This window comes from Octodon degus, unplaced genomic scaffold (assembly GCF_000260255.1).
Source record: "Octodon degus isolate 3935 unplaced genomic scaffold, OctDeg1.0 scaffold00016, whole genome shotgun sequence".
Lineage (NCBI taxonomy): Eukaryota > Metazoa > Chordata > Mammalia > Rodentia > Octodontidae > Octodon > Octodon degus.
The window spans coordinates 15,579,358-15,588,830 of record NW_004524592.1 but is presented as its reverse complement, the minus strand read 5'-3'; the positions used below and the strand labels follow the sequence as shown (position 1 = coordinate 15,588,830).

General features: G+C 36.4%; 1 protein-coding gene and 1 pseudogene across 1 annotated transcript in view; one reads left to right on the top strand and one right to left on the bottom strand.

Moving 5' to 3' along the window:
* The window catches only part of Bmpr2 (bone morphogenetic protein receptor type 2), a 221,587-nt gene that overhangs the window by 58,712 nt on the left and 153,402 nt on the right, over positions 1-9,473 (top strand). The gene's annotated exons all lie outside the window — the stretch shown is intronic.
* Positions 8,374-8,846, bottom strand: LOC101578977 (annotated as a pseudogene).

Genomic DNA, 9,473 nt, shown 5'->3' with positions numbered 1-9,473 from the left:
AATTTTTGATCTGCAAACTTAGGTTGTTAACCCTCCAGAAGAGAAGCTTATTATTACCCTGCAACATATGCAGTTTGGTTTACCTTAACTATCTGTCTAAATATTAAACATCTTAGAAATAACATGGAGCAGGTATTTTCCATTAAGTGAACAAGGGAGGATCGAAAGGGAGAAATATTATGGATTGTTTTATCTTTACCTTTGCCTCTGTGAGATCTTGTTCTGTGTAAGTGGCTGGCTAATTTAGGCAAAAAATAAGAGTAAGAAAGGACACGATAGGGTTTTGTGGTTGTGTTATAGAATACCATTGCCTTTTTGTGTGTGTGTGTTCTGAGCAAGGTGTGGCATTTTTAAGCAAACCCTTCTATTAAGAGGTAATATAATTTTTTGTACTCTGTAACTGGATAAGCGACAAATTCTTCTGAGGATCCTTGCTATAGCTTTTGCAGATATTAGGCAGAGGAACTCAGGTTGAGGAAATTGATAATATGCTGTTAACCATTTGCACAGTAATAAACTGTTTAATAGGAACTTAAGAGCCAGGCTAGAACAGGAGCCTCACTGTTCTGTTTTCTGGGAAGTGAACACAGTTTCAGGAGTGTGGAATATTTTTAGCAAGTTAAAATTGCTCCCTAGTTACAGCTAATTTATCCATTGTGGTTTTACCTTGTTTTAAAAGGAAAATGTAGAGTTGAATGTCCGTGAATAAATAAACCTCTCTGCCAGAGATTGACTGGATTAGGTACCCACTGGAAGTTGTGACTTGGTAATACAAGGATTTCACTTTAGCATTGCTATGCCCTGGCTGTTAGGCAGGACTAGCAAGAATGGCCTAATAAACTCTAATCTATAGTGATACTATAAGCATTTGTAGTAGTTGAGGCCTGGATTAGCATATCTGAGCAGTCTCATTCAGATGCTATTCTACATAGTTACATTTGTTTTATCCTCTTGAGTTACCTTGCTGGTTTTGAAAATATAGTATGGATCCATCTAGTTCAGAATCTTCTTATTAATACTTTGCTTGTGTTTTATTCTGCATAAATTCTTTTCAGGGTTTCATGAAGAAAACGGGTTTGAGAAATCTGTTGTTTAAAAATAATGCATAGTTCTTTATGGCAGAGCAGTATTCATTGTGTATAAATACTACATTTTCTTTATCCATTCATTTGTTAATAGACATAGGCTGTTTTCAGAATTTAACTATTATGTATTGAGCTGCTTATAGACACAGGTATTCATGGGTCATTATAATATGATATCTGAGGGGCCAGGGAGGTGGCTCAGTGGAATAAGCGCTTCCCTGGCAAGCACAAAGGCCTGAGTTCAATCCCCAGTTCCGCCAAAAAAAATAAAATAAAATAAGAATAGTATTGGGCCGGGGAGACAGCTCAGTAGAATAAGCACTTGCCTGGCAAGCGAAAGGGCCTGAGTTCAACCCCTGGTTCCGGAAAAAAAAAAAAAAAGAATAATATGATACCTGTAACTCTTTCAGAAAGATACCTAGAAGGGAACTAACTTGGTCAAATGGAATTTCTACTTTTAGTTTTTTGAGGAATCTCCATACTGTATGATTTCCATAGTGATTGTACTAGTGTAAATTCCTACCAACAGTTACATATGGGTACATCTACATACTAGGAATATAGACATTATGTGCTTCAAAAATGTACCAAAAAAAAAAAAATAATAAGGAAGGGAATTGAGGTGGAAAGAGAGAAGGAAAAGGGGATTTAAAAAGATAATTAAGATGTATTACCTGTGTGACAAACTTGTTCCATGTCTAGGATGACAGGTAAAATGAATGGTTTTACTTTTTCACTTTTAGGTAAGTAAAGTATTTTTGCTTCTTACCTCTTTACTATTAATATACATCTGTTTGCATCATCTGTAGATTAAGTTGGTTTTCGTAAAAGATTGGCCTCAGTGGATTTTTGCTACTAACTTTTCTTTATCACTAGATATTGATTGTACTGCCCAGAAGTATATAAGATTTAGGGAAGAGAAGCCAGACCTGGTGGTGCACATCTGTAATCCCAGTAGGGGAAGGCTAAGGCAGTAGGATCCTTATCCTTGAAAGTTTGAGGCCATCCTGGGCTATAATGTAAGCTGAAGGCCAGCCTGAATTGCATGGGGAGACTCTGTCTCAAAAAGATGGGGGGAAAAAAAAAAGACTGAGGGAAGAAGCAAATCAGTATGAACCATAACAGAGTTAATGGGTCTTTCCTGGAGCTTTTACATAATAAATGTGTAGAAAGCACTTAGCATTGTACCTTGTTGCCTTGTTTGTTATTGGTCTTTTTTTATTTTACTGTATTTTTTGGTTGAATTTTTTTAGGGGAGGTTTGGTTTTTGTTTTTTGGTGCTGAGGACCGAACCCCGGGCTTCCAGCTTGCTAGGCAAGCATTGTACTGCTGAGCCAAATCCCCAGCTCCTAACATTGTACCTTGTAAAAGAATACATTCAACCAATATTCTTAAATAAAAATTTGGATTTTCTTAAAATTAGTTCAAATAGGTACTAATTATAAGAAGGCTTTCCAGACACTGTAATCAGTTTTCTGTCTTTGAGATTTGAAAGAAGCAGGAAATAGGGCGTAGGACCTCCAAGGAAACAGGAAGATTGCCTTATGTTTTTATTTCACATTCCCCTTGGACTGTCTTGGAAACACAGCGGAAAGCATAAAACAATGGCTGTATAAGTATTTTTTGTGTCTTTGTTTTTATCTATGTCTTTATCTACTTTGTATTATATTTTCATTTTAGGACATTGAGGATGGAATGTTCTATGTCTGGAGATATCTAGAATATCTTGAATTGATTCATTATAATATCAGGAATTATGTGTTTGTCAAAGAGACATTAAGTTTTCTTCTCATTCACCATTCATTAGCCCGAAAAACAAAACAAAGTACTCTTATTAAATGTGTGTTCAAAGCAAATGTATGATCCCCAGAACAAACAAACTATGCAGATCAAACTGAGGAAACCCTAAATATATACAGTAACAAGTGAAGCTAACTGTATTATAAACAGCATAAACAAACTGAGTTGGAGAAAAAAAGAACTAGCCTCCGTTATTTGGAAAACTAAGACAGGAATTATGCACAGACATTGTACTCAAGTTATGCTTTGTCTCATAAGGGAATGCATTATGAGTGTACCTTAAATGTATACTTGTACTGACCAATAAGTAAAATATTATGGGTGATGGGGCCTAGGTTCCTAACTTACCACTGAGATCATGTACTCAGTAACACCATAGTACTGCCCAGATTTTGGTTTCTAAATCATTCTCCAATTTAAAATATCAATAACAAGAACACCCTGGAGTGATGGTTGATTCTAGGACTAGGCCACATAAAATCAAAATGAGTCTGAAACTTTTTTATTTTTAAAGCCTAGAACATTTAATGGTACCAAAAAGTAACAAAATGCTCAAAACATGCAGGGTATGTTAAAGGATATAACTATTAGCTTTAAAAGGTAGTTCCATTGGCTAAAGCTCTGGCAAAATAATGATAGTATTAGATAAGTGTTCATGTAGTAGTTATGAGTCCGTATATAAAAAAAAAAAAGAAAAAGGATAAAGGGAAAAAATGAGGAACTACCACATATTGGAGAAGATTAAAGAAATATAGCAGTTTGTGGGATTCTGTATTGAATTTAGGACCAGGCAAATAACATTAGTAGGAAAAGATAATTCATTAAGGCTTGGTAGATTAGTTAATTGTGTTGTAGGAATGTAAATGTCTTAGTTTTCATAATTGTACCGTGATTATATAAGATGGTAGTATTAGGGGGCAACTGAGTGAAGGTTATACAAAATCACTCTACTATTTCAGTTTTTTTGTTTTAATTTCAGAAGTTTTCAAAATAAAAAAATTGACAAGGGTATAAATCCCTTACAATTCTAAAAATATTTAAGGTAGTAAAAGGAATTCTTAATGAACAAGAAAACAGTGAAGTCAGCAAATAGTTGTTGCTGGGCATGGTGGTATATGCCTTTAATCCCAGTACTCAGGAGGCTCAGACAGGATTATCATGAGTTCTCACCCAGCCTGGGCTATGTAGTGAGTTCAAAGCTAGCCTGAACTATATAGTGAGACCCTGTCTCAAAAAACAAAAAATGAAATAATAGTAATAATTTTTACTTTAAAACTCATGAAAGATGTTCTTCTGTAAGAATCATTATAGTTAATTATTGTCTGTTTATTTTCTGTTTATGTATGTGGACTTATGTTCAGTTCAAACTAAAAGCCTGAATTGAAGCTCAGCAGACCAAAGTGCTTGCTTAGGCAGAGCTCAAAGACTGGGGTTTGATCTCCAGAGGCCTTGCCGGCCCTGTCCCCAGGGCACCCTGAGACAGCGATTGAGACTGGGTCCTATTATTTTGTCCAGGCTGGTCTTGAATTTGCTATATACTCCTGACTGTCCTCAGACTTTGGATCTTCCTGCTTTGGACTGCTGAGTGCTGGGACAACAGGTTTATTCCACCACTCCTGGCTGCAGGGTGTTTGTTTTGGTTTGTAGACAGGGTCTTTCTATATATTCCAGGCTGGCCTTAAACTCATGTAGCCTAGGCTGGCCTTGAACTCAGACTGTTCTCCTACCTCATTCTCCTAAGTGCTTGGACTATAAGCATGAGCCTCCATTCCTGGCTTTCTAGTTTTGCTAATTTTGTGAGGGGATAGTAAATTTTAAAGGAAAGTAAAGGTTTATAATAATCATTAGTCACTCCTTAAGAAGTGTTTTTGCACAAATTGCCTTTCTAGTATCTTTAGTAATTACTATTTTATTCTAGGATTGTATAATTAATGTGGGAAATAAATATTAAATCTATACTGTATACCTTTTATGTGTGTATGAGTGTGCATACCTATACTACTGATTCTCGTTGCCCATGGAGTCATAATTGCAAATTGGCCTCACTTGCTGAAAATGTTTTGTAACTGCAAAATAGTAGTCACAGTACTTTTGTGGTCATTCGAGGACATGTACAGAACTGTGAAAAGGAACCTTCTAATACACATGTTTTCAGCTTGAGGTGAGCAAAGCAGTAGTTTGCTTTCTGCTTTTAGCTGTCATAAACAAGTATTCCTTTCATGGTCTGTTGAATGGCATGTTTTTCTGATTTTTGTGCTTTTTATTGATATCACTGGTCAGTATGGCCCACAGGTATAGGACTGAAGGATTATCTAGTGTTCCTATTGCAAAAAGGCTTTCCTACTATGGACAAAATACTTGTGTTAGGTAACCTTCATTCAGGCATGAGCTATACAGGCAGGTAGTACTGTTGGCCACAGATCAGTATTAATGAATCAACAGTGTATGTTAAATAAGATGCCCTTAAACAGAAATACACATAAAACAGTATTATATATTGATTTGTTGCTGAAAACGTGACTAGACGCTCACAGGAATCGCACCTTGTATTTCTCCTAGGAGAAATGATTCAGTGCTCACTAGTTCATTGTGTGAAATGATCTCATAAAACATAAGAAAAAGCTTTGTGTTAGGTGTATGCTACCTGTCTAATATGTATTACTATATTTTATTATATATTACCTAATGTTATATTACAAAGTTTATTCATATTCCTGCAGAAGCATGCATACCCTTATAGATAGGAAAAATGAGGATAGATATGACAAAGTGAAATTTTTATATATAATAACCAGAATATAAAGTTTATACTCCTTTTAAATTATCTGCTTTATCTAGGAGATATAAAAGTATGTAAATATATGTTGACTTTAATTAGATTGCAAGAACAGTAAGATTTCCTTTACATCTTTCTAATTGAAAATTAAATTGGTTTCCTTTTAAGTCAAATTCAAAGTTACATACTTTTCTTCTAGCAATTTACTTTTGTCTTAAGTGACTAATTTATATACTAGAGTAACTTTATAAACATTTTTGTTGTTTCTCCTTTGGGTTTTATTTTTTAAGTGCAGACTTGATAGGGAAATGTGAAATAGCAAAGTTTTCTCTCCTTAAGCAAGGTTTCATGTGTTAGGATATTTGTTTACTTAATTAGTGCTACAGGGGATCTAACCCAAGGCCTGTGCATGCTTCCCCAGCTCCAATGTTAAGGTATTTAATATTTTCTTTTTTAAAAATTTTATCTATTTATTTATTTATTTATTTATTTGTGTGTGTGTGCGTCCAGCTCAGCCCACCTGGGGGCGGGGCTGGCTGGCATGTGGTGCTGGGGGATTGAACCGTGGTCCCTATGCTTTGCTAAGCTTGTTCTAAGTAGGTGCTTTAGACCACTGAGCCATCTCTCCAGCCCAAGGTATTTAATATTTTCAGAAGAAAACAATATCCTGTTGATTCTTCACAGTTCACTTTTTGTTCTAGAATAATCTGTCCACAAATGTAAAACTGTAATCAATAAATTATTTTCCCAAGAGCATTGTGAGGAATTATTTTTTAAAAAGGATATTGGAGTTGTAGCCCAGTGGTAGAGCTACATTTTTAAGGCCCTGTGTTTAGTGCCTGTATGAAAAGGTATCTTTGATAATGATGCCATGAATTTGTTCCAAAGGGAATTTAAAGGTTTCCATAGTAGTGTTTATTTCATCCTGTCTAATGCTGCTTTTGCTTTTAATAGAGGAATTAAGATGTATCTAACAAAAATTAAAATAGATTAAGGGTTGGGGGTATAGTTCAGTGATAGACTGTTTAGCATAAGGGAGGCCCTGTGTTCAGTTCTAGCACAACAGCAACAAAAAAATGGAAATAATTAAAAGAAGACTTGACTGTTGAGTGTACTTAAAAGTAAGCTGATAGTGACATGTATTCAATATACATGTATTAGAAATACTCAGATTCAAAGAAACACTGAGCAGTTACTACATTAAATCTGAAAGGAATACACTTACTGAATAGGGTAGCACAATTCATTAAAATAATTTATACAGAGAGGGCTGGGGAGATAGCTCGGCAGTCTAAGTGCCTGCCTGGCAAATGCAAGGACTTGGACTTGATCCCTGGTATTGCAGGCTGTGCCGGCCCCTTGCCAAGCCAGCCACTGGTAGCACACACCTGTAATCCCAGAGCTGGGGAGGCTGAGACAGGAGGATCACTATAAATAAGTCTGAGCTGTGTAGTAAGACCCTGTACCAAATAAATAAATAAATAATTAAAAAGTAATTTGCACAGAGAAACTCAGTAAATTTCATTTCTTTTTCTTACACATGCATATTTTCTAGCATGGCTTCCAATTTAGTTTTCTGGATTGAAATAGAATTTGGGGCCTATTGAATATGCATGGCTAGGCTTAAAATTCAAGTTAGCATCTTGTTAGAACAGAGAAGCAAATTTTATTATCATTATTATACAATCTTTTATTTTTAAAAATGTTTCTTTTTACACAATACCCTTTCTCATTAGCAGTTCCCACAGTGGGAAAGTAATTTATTGATTACAATTTTACATTGTGGGCAGATTATTCTAGAACAAATAAAACACATTTGAGTATGAATTTTGTTTTTAATCTGTAGTATTCTGATTCATCTGCTAGAATATCTCTTCCCTAAGTGGGCCTGTAAATTTAGAAGCTCTCCAAGCTTTTCTTCTTAAGATTCAGAAATCTGTAATGTGAAATATCAGCATTTTGTAATTCTAAAGTCTCTCTAGGACACAAAGTAATTATCATTACCCAGTACCAACTGAACAGTCAGGGACATTTCCAAAGATTAAACACTATCTGATATTCTACAAAGTCTTTACTCATGAATTAACATTCTTTCCCTTTGTTTATTATTTCCAGGAAAAATGTGAAAGTATGGTCATGTATTATTCCCAGGAAAAATATAAAAGTATGGCCATGAATTGATAGTAATAAAGCTGAATTCTCTTTATTTTTTATTTTATTTTATTTTTTAATCTAATATTTAGTGCAAGGTCTGCAGGGTCCCATTCTGTAGATTGGACTCGTATTGATCCTCCTGTTTTCAGCCTCCCACGTGCTGGGATTATAGGTGCATGACACTATACCCAGTCTCAATCTGTCTCAGTGCACCGGGCCCAGCACAACATGCAAGGGATTGAATCCTGGCCACTGTGCTCTGTAAACAGGCACTTTCGTCTGCTGAGCTATCTGGCCAGCCTAGCTGACCTGTTCTTTAAAAGGTAAAATGGCAAAAGCTTATATGTAATGTTTAATTATACTCTGAGTCTTGTGAGCTGGAAGATAATCCCATTTACTCACGAAAATACAGTGAGTATTTAAATTCTGCAAATGACAGTCTCATAAGGCCTGATGAGACCTTATCTGGTATTTCTTGCTTACTCTGAGCTGAATGGCATGACAGAGCAGAAGCAAAGAGGCATACAATCAATTCCTAAGGTAGTTAAGTCCGAAAGATTACAGCTTCCATAGCATGGCAACAGCTTTGCAGATGCCCACGTCATGATAGTTGAAGTAACAAAGCCCAGCAAAGGTTAAAGCTGAGAGTGCCAAAAGGCCTGCCTTGGCAGCTTTCTGGGATGCAGCTCCGTGAATGTAGTCTGTCACAACTTGTCCCAGGCCCCAGTGACTGTGGAGAGTGAGGGCCGCACTTAGTCTGTTGCAGAGCAAGGATTCAAATATGCAGCAGGAAGCAGGCCCAGGAGCAAAACACTGGTCACTCTTTCACTAGTCCAGTGGGCAGACGCAGCCTTGGAACCAGAATGGTGGCTTGGTGACAGGTGAATGTGCTGGGCTCCACAACATGCTGGGGGAGGTCAGTTTTGGAGAAATGCTGAGACATGAGCAGGTTTTACCATTAGAGTCCAAAGAAACAGACCTCGGGATCCCTGGGCACTGGAGAGGACACTCAGCCTCAAGATAGTCGCCATCTTGCTTTTGAAGCCTGTAAATTGTTATACTTAACCAAATTTTGGGGCTAGAAGTTAGCAGAGAAAGGTACTAGTTTCTGCAGGATTAGTAGAGTCCAAAAGTGAGAATATAAGAAAAAGATCAGAACCCTGTTTAAAGTCGGAGTGTTGTCTTCTTAAAGAAGGAAAAAAAGCACTGAGCATGGTGGTAGAGGCCTGAAATCCCAGTACTTGCGGGAAGATCACCAGGAGTTCAAGGCCAACCAGGTTACATAATGAGCTTAAGACCAACTTAAATTACCTTGTAGTATACACAGCATCCTCATTGAATTCAAAGTTGGAATCTTAAAACTTATTTAAAAGACCTAGTTCTATAATGATTTTTTTTGGGGGGTGGGTAGAACTGGGGATTGAATTTAGGCCCTTGCGCTTGCCAGGGAAGCCTAGTTCTATAATGATGGCAAGGGACAGATACCAAGGAGAGTACCTGGAAATGTGTTGGAAGGAAATGTTGAGTAGCAACACTGGAAGAGAAAGAGAACAACAAATCTGTGTCTTCTAAATCATACTTCATAACATTTGAAGAAAGTCATTAGAAATGATTTAAAAATGACAGACGTGAAAAAATCTTTATATGGAAAACTTAAA